General features: G+C 36.6%; 1 pseudogene; it reads left to right on the top strand.

Moving 5' to 3' along the window:
- The first annotated feature begins 5,577 nt into the window (after positions 1–5,577).
- Positions 5,578–8,407, top strand: LOC149261410 (3-hydroxy-3-methylglutaryl coenzyme A reductase 1-like; annotated as a pseudogene).
- The last annotated feature ends 1,972 nt before the right edge of the window (positions 8,408–10,379 follow it).

The following is a 10,379-nucleotide window of genomic DNA, read 5'->3' on the forward strand; positions in this document are numbered from 1 at the left end:
TGAGAGTTAATAGAACTGTTAACACACATATCGAAAACTTAAGCTTTACAAAGTAATTGAAGGTATTAGATCTGCTTGATACCGAGAAAGATATTGTCCATCGAAATTGTGAAGGTTCCCTTTAGTGAAAATGCATGTAACATGAAAATAGTTGCAGAGATGTTTTGTTTATATTCTGCAAAGGATATTTGCAGAAGACTTGGAAAGAAGATTTGAAGGTGGTCTTTTGGAAGGATGCAATCTAGATTTGAAGGTGGTCTTTTGATCAGTGATGAAAGGAGTCACGGGAAATTTGCATACCATACATACATGTTTATCAAGCTTCTTTGAGCCACTTAATGATGAATTAGCAAAAGTGGCTCAAAGAAGCTTGATAAACATGTATGTATGGTATGCAAATTTCCCGTGACTCCTTTCATCACTGATCAACAACCAACGAACAAATCACATAGCATATCAATATCTCTGCCGCTTCAACACTGGCAATGGGCCTCTCACTTCTGGATTAGTGCATGCAAATCTGAGGGGAATGTCCCTAATATATCCTGTTGATCCAAACTTTAGAAATATGCTATTTGAACGCTTCAAACCAGCAAGTAAAATACATAGATCTGCAAATAAAACTTGCAGATCAGTGAACAGATTCTTGAAATCTGCAAATGAATCTTCGAAATCAGCAGTCAAGGGTATCTATTTATGTGATTGACCGGGGCCTTGTCCTTGTGAGTGAGAAAAGAGGGTAGGAAAGAAGAAAATCAATAAGGGAGTTGTGAATCGAATCTTGCTGATTTATGAATATTAAATCTGAAAGTTTCAGTTACAGAGAATATCCTACAAGGGAATTTTTAGCAATTAAACCACTTGAATAAACCCAACAACATGTCTTCAATTAATCAGAGCTGTTACAAACACGGTCTGAACAAATCTTGGATCTAACTATTGCTCAAAAGAACCTAAGGGGACATGAGATAAATGTCACAAATTAATTCCTTTTAGTGACCTACAAGAGTAGCTTAACCATAGCCATTAACTCAGAAATAAGATGAGGAGAAAGTTGTGATTTTTCTGAAGAATAGTGAAGGACATTGGGCATTGATTATTAAACTGCCATTCTTCTTTTTCTCTTATAGCTGAAGGTGATACCAAACTGTCCAAGCATAGAAGTTCTAACAATAGCACTTATCTTCCAAAACGATCGGTAATAGAGCAGTGCTCAACTGTATAACATTAGCTCTACATCTGCATGATAATTAGGGAATGTATGCTACTCTTCTTCTTTGTAGAACACGCTGAATCTGAATTGAAGAATACAATAGAAATTTCAAGAATAGCATTGGACATTAGGATTGTGCCATTCCTCTTAAGACTGAATCCCATTTTAGGCAGAGTTGATCCTCAAAATATCTATCTGAAAAGAAGCAATGATTTTTAATATGAAATCATGCAATTGTAAGCATCATATCTTATCAGAGTTAGAGGGAGGTTGAGAAGACTTACATTTTTCATGAAATTATGATATTATGCCTTTTATCATGCATGCAAGTACTATTGATAGTGCTTCTATTGATTGAAGATAGTTAAATTTCAGTACATGGTAAACACTAACCAAACCTGCAACTAAGAACACTTAGAAAACTGAAAAGCTATAAGAAACTTTCAGAACTGCTTCTTTATGCAAGATCTGAAAACATTTAAGCTAACCAAAAAGTTTTGAACAACAAAAGAAAACAACAGAACTTAGAAAAACATCTTTGTTTTCTTTATTAACTCCGGAAAGAAAACCAAACAAAGTGGATCCGCTCTTTCGTAAACTGAATGAATAACAAAAGTAGAGGGACACTACTACTATTGCACCATCCTAATTAACTTAATTCAACCCTAATTCACTTCTAGGAAAGTGCGCCCAAGGTGCTTTCAGAAGTTTCCTAGAATAGAGAGCCTCACTCCTAGACTAATGCACACTAGTCTAAAACTGGAAACCTCATCTACCATGCACTTTTCCTATAAATTGATAACAACAATTAAAGGATAGAAACAGTGCCTAAAACAAGGATGTCTATATTTTCACTATAAGAGATGAGACAAATTGAAGAGGGAGCATGCATAAACCTCATTGACATACCATTCTAGATTTCCCACCCCAAGTAGACAATTATCTATTATCTATTGGATGAGGAGGACACATAGGTAAAGAAACCTTTCATCACTGATCAACAACCAACGAACAAATCACATAGCATATCAATATCTCTCCAGAAACAAAGATCTGAGAAGGTGTTTGGAAGGATCAGACAACATCATAATGTATTGATGATAATCACAAAATCATGAACCAGTTACTTTTCTCAAAATACATTTGTCCATGTACATGGAATATATTACATTTGTCCATAAATTTGTCTCCCATACAAAAAACCGTAATCATTGCATGTTGGGGAAAAATAAAACATTAATAGGTTCTTCTTTAGTGAAAGAACCATGCTATGATAGACCCCAGAAAAATGATAACAACAACCCATTCGCACAATGGGGATTTATATTGATGGCGATCAATGATTTCTTTTGCAGTGGATGGTGATCCTATGTCATATTTGGCATGTACATATGTGCTTAAAAATGCTCTGGACATTATATCAGTGGACATCTTTTCAATATCTGCAGAATGATTGATGGTAAAGTGTTGAAATTGACAACTCCAATTTATTGCCTCCTTATGAAGAGGTTTTAAATTGTCCTTCCGAATCCGATAGATGCCTTTCATCTGACTACATATCAACTCCGAGTTGGTGAAGACTTCAATATCATTGACATCATGTTGTTTTGCCTCTTTTAACCCTTCAACAAGGGCAATGTAATATGCCTCATTGTTTGTCGTCATTCCAGGCACTTCTCTCTTTCCATGAAATAAATGATTTGTTGCCATATTGTAAAGGACGAATTTAATAACTGCTCGACCTGGATTTGGAAAGCAAGACACTTCAATGCATAAACGCCACTTTTGCACCATTTTTTACACTTCAAAAACCTGAAAAATAAATAACAATAAATTCATGTTAAACAAGTAGTCAATTATCTATTTCCTAATACTCAACATGTTTTTCAATCATATATAACTAAAAAAAGCAGATAATTTGTGTTCATTTACACTGCAACACTTTTAATACTGGCAACTATTCTGCAAAAAACACATTTAGCAATCACCACTTTATATAGATGAAATGCTCATTATAGGACCCAAATACATCTATGAGTTTTAAAATAAATGATACTCAAGGAAGTGAATATTGTATGCAGTTCCCTTATTTTTGGATGTGTGAATAGGAATAATTCTAATCATAGACTAATTCACATCATTCTTTGGTGTGTCTGTTGATAGTAAGTACAGATTCTCTTATTTTGGGATGCGTGAATAGATTAATTCAGATCACAGTGAACATATTGCTTCATTATTCTCAAACATTTTTGTATATTAGTCCCCTCACAAAGGTACCATTACACTAAAGGGGGGAGAATTATAGTGTATTATGGTGTTTCATAAATACCATCTTGTACAACATCATCATTTCCCAACATTCTTATTTTTGAACCCTTGAGGCTTCTTATAAAATTGTTTTGCCCATTACCCTGTTTCAATGGTTGGAAGCTTTACTGATTCAGTTTCTTTGTTCCCAGTATTTGATAGCAGAGAGTTTCAATTTCTGTGTGTTTCTATGAATTTCATGGAGAAGGATTGTTAGACCAGATTAGTTAGGTTGAGTGGCCTGTATAGAGGTGATCGTAGAGAAGTTGCACTCAGAATTGCATTGAACACAAAAACTAAAACTCAAAGACCTGATTGGCATACTGAACAGCAAAGGTACATCTTGTTATTCCATTGCCCACTAACTGTTGTGCAAGCTACACTGAAGACAGAGATCATATTTTCACCTAACGATTGAAAGTGCACTAACATGCCTGCAAGTTACAAAAGATGTTTTTTTTCGAAAAATCTAATTCCGACTCGGCAAAACTGGGCGCTTAAATGTAATTTCATGCTTATTTGGCAATGTATTTATTGTGGCGAGAGAGGTAGGCACTGATTAATTAGCAATTTTTGATATCATTGTCCAGTGGTTACAATTCTCTTTATAGGAGCATTCTTTATATTGCTCACAATTTTTTGATGATTATGATCAGCTGTTACAATGTTGCTCATAAAAGCACTTTCCAAATTGCCCTTTTGCAAAAGTTGCAATTGTATCCTATGTTATACTCTACTTACATCACAATTCTAGTCTCTTACATAGGCGTGGCTTCAAGTGTGATGAAGCCTAGATAAACTTGTGATGTGGCTTGAAATTCCTTGGTTGCTTGAGAATATCCCTGCAAAAGTGAAAGGTTGTTCGACGAGTATAGAGACAACATGCAATGACTTTCCAAATGGATTGCCACCAAAGAGGAAGACTGCACATGAGATGGACTTGATTCTAGGTGTGACATTGCCAAATCAAGCACTGCACAAGATGAGTACATTGAAAAGCATGGAATTATATCAGCGAGTTGGTGAGTTGTTGTCAAAGGGCTTTAATGGAGAGATTGTGAGCCTGAGCACGTTATCAGGTCTGATGACATCGAAGAAAGATGGGCAGTGTAAGATGTGTACAAACTCTAAAGCATTGAATAAAACAACAATCAAGTATAAGTTTCCAACGAGAATGGACAATCTAATGGATAATTTGAGTGGTATGAGATACTTTGCAAAGAGACTTGAAGAGTGAATATCACCAAATCAAGATCAACGAGGGCAACAAGTGGAACTATGCATTCTAGACCAAAGGCAATTTGTACGAGTGACTAGTTTTGTCGTTTGAATTGACCAACACCACACTGTCATGTGATTAGGCACTAGTAAGTTTGTAGTTCTTTATTTAGATGATATTTTGATTTTCAACAACTACACAGTGGAACAACATTTGACATTGGTGTATGAAGAGCGAAGAAAGGATAAGTTGTGCATCAACTTGAAGTGTCAGTGCTTCAAGGAGTTAGTTTACCTTGGTTTCATGGTGCCCAAGGATCGATTGTGCATGGATCCAAAGAAAGTGAAGGCAATATCAGAATGACCTACACCTGCAGCATTATAGAGGCTAAGAGTTTACATTATAGCAAATGTTTATAGGAAGTTCAATGACAATGACAAAATGTATGAAGGCGCAAGGATTCCAATCGAGCTCATAGGCACAACAAAGCTTTGATAGGTTAAGCAAAATATTACAAGGAATTTGTGTAAGCATTACCCCATTTCAGCAAGATTTTGTAGGAGGATTATGATGCAAGCACGATAGTTGTTGGCACGGTATTAAGGCAAGAAGGGCAACCAATAGCATTGTTGAATGAACCTGAATGAAGTGCAACACAACTATTCAACTTATGATATTGAATTTTACCCTAATTTGCAAGCACTAAAGAATTATAGGCAATATTTATTGCTGTGAGAGTTCGTACTATACATAGACCATTAGGGATTGAAGCTTATCAAACAACATGTGTTGTAAAGATATCGGAAATAGATCAAATTTTTGAAATTACATATTTGTGATGAAGCACAAGTCCGAGAAGAAGAACAAAGCCATAGATGTGTTTCGTAAGACAGTGTTGATGTTGGCAACAATGAAGAATGAGACAATTGGCTTCAAGAAAATAAGGACTTGTTCAAGTGTGACAAAGACTTTGGAGAGGTTGCAAACATGTGCAATTGGATTGGCTCATCCAAGGGAGGTGTTTGCTTAGGAAGAAGCAATTATGCATACCAAAAAGTTTGATATGTGAAAATCTGATGAGAGAGTTGCACAATGATAGATAATAAACTAGAACACCTTGAGCACGATAAAACACAAATTTGACTAGAAGAAATATATTATTGATCTAATATGAAGGCGGTTGGAAAATTAGTGGTATGGTGCAAAATCTCTCAAATGGTGAAGGGAGTTAGTCAAAATACAAGATTGTATACACCATTGTCAATTCCAAATGTGTCTTGAGAGGACATATCAATGGAGTTCATTCTTGGAGTATTGAGAACATAACACAAATTTGATGCAATATTTGTTATGGCTGATAGGTTCTCTAGGATAGCACATTTCTTACCATACAAGAAGATCAATGATGCAATATATCGAGTGAAGATATTGTTCAAGGAGGTGGTGTAATTGCATGGATTGTCAAAGATGACCACATCCAAAGATGCAAGGTTTCTTAGTCACTTTTGGAAGATGTTGTGAAAGAATATAGTAATAAAGCTACAATACAATTCGTCTTGACGCCCTCATATAGATGGACAATCCAAAGTCTTGGAAATATTCTAACACACTTAGCTAGAGACTAGCCAAAACGATGGAATCAAGTTTTGGTGCAAGCTCAATTCACATTTAACAATTATGTGAATAGGTCGACAATATTTGTGCTTTCAATATTGTGTATGGAGTAAGAGAAGATGAAAAAACATATAAGGGAATGGAAGAACACCAAAACAGCTGAAAACATGCGAGAAGGTGGAAGAATACCCAACCGATAAGTCTCTAAGGCTATAAGCCTATTGATCTCCTGCAAGTGCTAGATCAATAATCTGTTATTATCTAACCTGTATTAAAGTTAATTCTAATATGCTCCAACCTACAGGAAATTATCTATGAAAGTTTCCTCTAGGGAGACTGCAGGGGAGCTGCTTCCGTGAGAAGAAGGGCTTTGGAGATGACAACTGGCAGATCTATGGATGGGTTGCCCTTGGATGGATTTGATTATGGATCCATCCTTGGGCAATGCTGTGAATTACCTGTTGGATATGTGCAGATTCCTGTGGGTGTTGCAGGGCCTCTTATGCTCGATGGCTATGAAATCATGGTTCCCATGGCCACCACCGAGGGCTGCCTGGTGGCCAGCACCAACAGAGGTTGTAAGGCCATTCATATGTCTGGGGGTGCTACAAGCGTTCTTCTTAGAGATGGCATGACCAGGGCTCCAGTTGTTCGATTCCCCACTGCTAGGAGAGCCGCACAACTCAAGTTTTACTTGGAACATCCCAATAACTACAAAATCTTGTCTCTCATCTTCAACAGGTATGGTGATACAAATTATTTTTTGTTCTTTTCGATCACATGCGTACACACTCTAATAATTTTATCGCTCCAAAATCCCTTAATGCTATGTTGTGATATGCTATTATCAATCTATCAATCATTTAAGAGAATCAGATTGTTGTATACCAATCTTGTGAGTAGTGATGTGATGTTCTTGTGTATGTAATAACAACACCAACAGATTTGCCAGGCTACAAGGAATCAAGTGCGCAATTGCAGGAAGGAATCTGTACATGAGGTTTTGTTGTTCCACTGGAGATGCCATGGGGATGAATATGGTGTCCAAGGGTGTGCAGAATGTTTTAGATTTCCTTCAGAAAGAGTTTCCTGATATGGATCTATTACTGTTTTTGGTGAGTCTCTCTAGGCCATGCAAATCTTAACAATTCTGATTGGAATTTGGGTTTTGGATCATCCTAATTTCACTAGTTCTGTGGACTCTTGCATCACTATGCATTCTTTGGTCGCCTTTTTTTCATTGTGTCGTTGAAAGTTTTGTTTAATATAATGTTTTTGGCCCGTCATCAGGTAATTTCTGTGCGGACAAAAGCCCACAGCTGTAAACTGGATTAAAGGGCGTGGGAAAATCAGTGGTGTGTGAGGCTGTCATCACTGAGGCAGTTGTTAGCAAGGTCTTGAAAACCACTGTTCCAGTTTTGTTAGAATTGAACATGCTCAAGAACTTAACTGGATCTGCACTGGTTGGTGCCATGGGCGGCTTCATTGCCATGCATCCAATATCGTCTCTGCTGTGTTTATTGCAACATGCCAAGATCCTGCCTAGAACATTGAGAGCTCTCATTGCATTACAATGATGGAGGCATCTAACGGTAGCAAGGATTGGCGTGAAAATTTCATGCAACGATGGAAATTAAACCCTGGCAAAACCCTGCAAGCCGAGGGATACTTGACTGAGAGGATGCTAACAGGTTCACCGAAGAGTACCTGGGTGGCGAGCTGCAAAGTGGAATCGCAGAGTGGGAAGCGCCCAGTCGAAGAGGAATGTGAGTGAGCAGCCTGCGGGTGACCATTTCCTCAATTCGAATTGGAACCGACAACAATACTCTGCGACTGCAATTCCAGCTCGTCCCCGATCTGTCAGGGGATGTCAGGCCCTCCAGCTGCGATCGTCAGGTCCTCCAGCTGCGATTGGATTTTTTGTCAGGGAATGGCAGGGAATGTTAGGATTGCTAGGGGAGGGTGGCGGAGAAGGAGGGTGTCGGAGCTACGGGATGGTGGCAGAGGGCGGAGGGATTGCTGGTGGCGGAGCTGGACGATTTTCCGGCTGGTGACGGAAAACGGGGCATTCTACCGCCTAGGTAGACTACTCCTTATGCAAACAATAAAGTTGGGCACAAAATTCGATTAGTATTGGAGCCAAACCTTGTAGATAGGAACATTTAAGTTGATGTGACATTGTTGGAGGATGTACCATTTTGCTTATGAAATCTAAAACTCTCGTACCATTTTATTTATTGATAAATTGGAGGAAAAATTACCAATTTTTGCAATGATGGTATAACTTAGTAAATTTAATAAAAAACTTTAAAATCAACCCTTAAATAAAAAAGTAAGTAGTGCTAACAGTAGTATCATTTTCTATTTGAGGTTAAAATTGCAACATTTTTGAAATTGTGGACTTAACAGTAAGTGTCATTGTAACCAAAATCTTAAAATCTTAAAAGATAAATCTCCCAAAAAAAAATTGGTGATCCTAGTGCTAACCCCTCTCTCTCTCTCTTTATATGTTATAACATTTTTGAAATCATTGCCTTGGAAAATAATAATATTTTTGCGACCAAAATCCTAAATCTACGCTTAAAAAAATAAGTGTTATTAGTGGCACTTTTATTTTGTTCCACTTCTTTTTTGTTTGGGTTAAAGTTACACTAGTTTTCAAACGATAATCTAAATTATTGTACAATTGCAAATAAGATTACCAAAAAAGAAAAAAAAAATATTGTAAAAAGGGAAAATAAAAGAAAATGATAATAAAAAAAATCTAAAATGAATGTTTTTTAATAACAAAAAAAACACACACAACACAACATATTTTAAATAAAAATAATACAAAGAACCAATTTTAAAAAATTTGAAAAAAATAAATTAAAAAGGAACATGAAAAGTATTTTAAAAACAAGTTTGAATATAAAAGGTGATCATTCTTCCTTCTATTTCATGAACCCCTCGTGAACCCTGCTTACACCTATCAAATCCGTTCAAGTGAGTGGTGGATTTGGTAGTGTGGTGGAGGAGGGAGCTTGCCCTATCGGCCCATTACTTAAAGTAGTGATTGGCACTCCGCAAGGGGTAAGTCCCCTCTCCTCATGACCTTACCAAAGCCATAGGGCATTGGTGGGCCTTGCAAGAAGACTTGTTTGTGTGATGACTTTTGTAAGGTTGTTGAAGGCTGGTGAGGCTTAGGACTCACTCCCCCTTAAACATGTCTTTTACTAATATTTTTATGTTTTTTCTTTTTTTGAAAAAAAATCTTTACTTTTTTTTATCCATTAAATTTAAAATGTGCATTATATTTTTATTAGCTTAATTTGATTTATAAAGGGACATGTTTTCGTATTTGAATTCTTTAACATCCCTTTTTTTTATTTTTCAATTTTTTTTTGGTGGGGTGGGTTATAATGATTTTGTTTGGAATACTATCCAACTTTTATGCTATATTTTGAAACATCTGATTTTAAGTCAGGAAAATTATGCCATTGGTAGCACCTTTTTTCGAGTTGGGAGTTGATTTTATGTTTGTGGTTACAAGGAGATTGGTTTTTAAGGCCATGATTCCAAAAAAGTTCTAATCAAATGGGCACTTAAGCACTTAAAGCTAATGCCTCATGAGTGAAAGGAAGATGAAGATGATAATTTATATGATTTTGAACCCTGTGGGCTTATGGAAGGCCAACTTTGAAAGATGTGGAGAAGACCTTCCCCCTCTTATGGTTAAGAACTCTACACTAGTAAACAAAATGCCAATCATTAAGCTCCAACCTTTAGTAAGGGAGTTGGGCTCTTGGGTACTTGCAATTAAAGAAATCTAGGGGAAAGAAGAAGGAAGAATGCAAATGATAAATGATGAATTGTGGAGTCTATGTGAAAGCCAATATGTTACCCCACAAAAGAGAAGCAACCCAAAGCTGGAATGTCAAGGGTTTATGATTTTAAGAAGGAACAACACAATGGATATTGATGGGAATTTTTATATTTGAATACAATGAGATCCTCAAATTAGGATCTAATGACAATGCACATTGG

This window comes from Pinus tabuliformis, chromosome 6 (assembly GCF_031772625.1).
Source record: "Pinus tabuliformis cultivar Carrire ecotype Pingquan chromosome 6, CPIR1, whole genome shotgun sequence".
In the NCBI taxonomy this organism is placed as follows: domain Eukaryota; kingdom Viridiplantae; phylum Streptophyta; class Pinopsida; order Pinales; family Pinaceae; genus Pinus; species Pinus tabuliformis.